Source organism: Arachis duranensis, chromosome 4 (genome assembly GCF_000817695.3).
Source record: "Arachis duranensis cultivar V14167 chromosome 4, aradu.V14167.gnm2.J7QH, whole genome shotgun sequence".
Taxonomy (NCBI): domain Eukaryota; kingdom Viridiplantae; phylum Streptophyta; class Magnoliopsida; order Fabales; family Fabaceae; genus Arachis; species Arachis duranensis.
This window is the reverse complement of record NC_029775.3, coordinates 81,841,003-81,844,299: the sequence shown is the minus strand read 5'-3', so window position 1 is coordinate 81,844,299 and position 3,297 is coordinate 81,841,003. Positions and strand designations below refer to the sequence as shown.

Sequence of the window (3,297 nt, the reverse complement as noted above, 5' to 3'; positions counted from 1 at the left end):
TAGTTTTTGAAAATTAGATAATTAGTTATTTGTGATTTATTTTAAGAAAATTATTTTGCTAAAGGTGATTAAATAGAGTTTCATGATAATTGAAGTTTAAATTAATTAAAATTTTTATATAAATTTTATTAGATATTTGGTATAATTGAAGTTATAATTTTGGTAATTGAAAAATAAGAAAGCATTGTATAATTTAATTTAAATAAATTCTATTTTGAATGAATTATGTTATTAATTTGAACTCCTAGAAATTATTTTATTAGAAATGATTAGATTGATATTTATAAATACTTTAAGTTTAAGTCAATTAATATTTATGTACAATTTTTATTATGATTAATTACTTTATAAATTGAAATTAAAGTTTCAGAGATAAAAAAATAATAGAGATTTGTATGATTTAATCTAGAAAATTGATATTTGAATTTAAATTGTACTTTACAAAATATAATTAATTTGTTCATTTTATAATGTAAATTAGAAATAATTGATTTAACTTGGCAATATGTTGATAAATACCGTTTCTAAATATTTTTAATAGAGTACATTTGATTTTAAAATTATCCTATCCTCCAATTTTATCAAAATATCTATTCATATCTATCCATATTACTTTATAAAATCCCTAATTCCTAAATTCCCAAATCAAACTCAGAAACCCTAATTCCCAAATTGAGGAACCCTAACCCCAGCTTCTAAACGCAGCCCCACCCCCTTTCTTCCCAAACCTAATACTGAAACGGAATCAGACAGGGAGAGAGAGAGGAAATCAGGGTGTGATCCAAGCAGCCACCGTTCAGTCGCCAGAGACGCCGCTGGGGGTTCTTCGCCGTCACTATCGTCCTCATCCACACGAGCTGCAGCGCTGCGCGGCCCAGCCATCGTGACCTCCGTGGAGTCCGCGTCGCTGTCGCCTCGGCTGCTTCCACCGCCGCTGGATCCGTCGCGCGCGCCGTTGTCTGAGGAGCCACCGTCGTCCTTGCTCTTTGTCTCCCTTAGAGCCGTCACCGTCGCTGGAGCCAGCCGCCTTCGTCGCCGTTCATCTTTGCCGTCGCCCTTATCGCCGCTCTGTGGAGGCCGCAGAGAAGAACGTGAACCAGGAGCCATAGCGCCGCCGCCGCCGATCTGTCACCATGCTGCCGCGCTGCCGTTCGTTGTTGTTCCGCCACCGGCAGGCCTTGTCGTCGCCGGAGTTACCACCGCCGCGTGCCACGCCGCTTCTCACCGCTGAAGGGAAGCGCCACTGCTATTGCCCGACAGTAGTTTCCCCTTTGTTCCCAATTCCATTCCTGAAACTGTAACACTCTTGCTCATGCTCTGTTTCCTGAATCTATTTCTCTACCATATTTTGTTTTGTTTACAATAGTATATGTTAATGTCTCTGTTTAGTATTATCGTCCTTATCCGGAACCACTGATGTCACCGCTATAGAGATGATTGGGATAGGCGCGATTGTCATTGTTGTTGCTGCCCCAGAAGAAGTGAGGCTGCTGCTGCTGTTTGGCTGAAGCTGAGACCTTTCACCATCACTGGAGCTGCCCAGAATTATCATGGTAGCTGCTAAGAGAGCAGAACGGATGTTAGAACTGCCAATGGAGCTGCTGGGTTTAGTGATTTCTGTGAGTTTCGACTTTGAGGTAGGGGATTTAACGTTTTTAATTTAGAATGCCTAGAAAGTTATTGGATAAGTGCAAATGGTTAACAATGGTTAAGAATTTCTTAATTAACATGAATGACCTGAAATGCATTTGGAATTTGTTAGTTGTTGTGAATATTTTGAGCTGTGATTGGAAATAAATGTGGTTGTGAATAATGATTAGTTTAGTGTAATTTATCAAATTGATATATGCTAGGTTAACTATTGAAAAGTTGTCGTAATGATAATTGATGAACTGAGTTAGATTTGTGTTTGGTTTGGGATTATTGTGATGATGGTTGAGGTTGTGAAATTTGGAGTAAGTTTTGATGATGTTTTGGTGTTTCAATTGGATTATTGAATTCAGGTTAAGGCTGTGATTGTCTTTGGGCTTTGTTGTGAGTGTTTGAAGTTGTAATTGATATTGTTTTCTCTGATTTTGATGGAATTGTTGAAAAGTTCTGGTTCTAGGTGATTATACTGAATTAGTTGAGTTGTGTGGCTGAAATTATGATTGGAAATGATTGAGATTTTTGATTGGAACTTTGGTTGAATTTTGTTGATTTTGTGAGATTGAATTATAAATTGTTTGATGAGAGATTATTGTGATCTTGGTATTTTGATGGGTCAAATTGAAACTATTGCTGTTGAGTTGGTTTATTGTAATGGGTTAGTTAGTGATTAATTGAAGTTGGGCTTAAGGAATAATTGGAAGATTGAATCTTAAAATGTTAAACTAGTTGCTGAAAATCTGATTTTTGAAATTAAAAGTGACTTTGGAAGTGAATCAGTTATTTAACGATAATCGAAAGGGTAATAGAGTAAATGCTGAGTAAAGTATAATAAAAGTTGTTGTTGAGACTCAATTTTGAGAAGTTTGAATTAATTATAGAACTAGTTATGATTTTTCAAAGTTAAAGTGTAAAACTTGATTTTCTGCATTATGTTTAAAAGAAACCGGACACTTTGAAAAGCTATAACATTTTCTGTGATTATCGGAATTGTGTGAGACCAAGTCCGGATTGAGCTTGGGAATATAGGGAACTGGACTGCTGAATTTGAGGCTTTTTCACTAAGTGTATGCTTTATGGTGAATTTTTGAATCATGGATGTCAAATCTGGTTTTTCTGCTGAGCATTTAACACAGCAGCAACTTGATTTCTTTGATGGAAATTCTGCATTTTGAATTTTGAAATGGAACCAATTTTAAATGAAACTTTGGTCCTAATACTTAATTTCATAAAAAATTTAGAATTGTTAGAGTTGTGGTTTTAAAGATTTGGATTTTCAAAGAAAGATGTTTTATGCAGTAAAAGTCAGGCTTTGTTTTCAAAGTCAGTAACTTTGAGGTTTTATAATTTTTAAATCTGGAATGATATTGAGATGCAACCAATTGGAAGTGAAAACTAAGTATGTTTAGCATATGTGACTTAAATTTCAGGGCTATCCATGTTTTAATGAGTAAGTTATGGGACTTAGAAGAAGATAAGTTCATTAACTTTTAAAGCAGAATTCTGCAGAAAATCAGTCAACTTCTAGGTTATATAACTTCTTCATTAAAAATGATATTGACCTGAAACCAATTGCAAAAGAAACTTAGATGAGTGAAGTTGAACTGTATTAATTTTCAAAGTCATTGGATTTAACTTGGATTTTATATT

General features: G+C 34.9%; 1 long non-coding RNA gene across 1 annotated transcript in view; it reads left to right on the top strand.

The window, feature by feature from the left end:
• Positions 1-543: 543 nt before the first annotated feature.
• LOC127746801 (uncharacterized) overlaps positions 544-3,297 on the top strand; it is a 22,186-nt gene continuing 19,432 nt past the window's right edge. The window contains exons 1-2 of the long non-coding RNA XR_008008583.1: positions 544-1,297; positions 1,390-1,637. This is a non-coding gene — a long non-coding RNA (uncharacterized LOC127746801). The remainder of the gene's footprint in view (positions 1,298-1,389; positions 1,638-3,297) is intronic.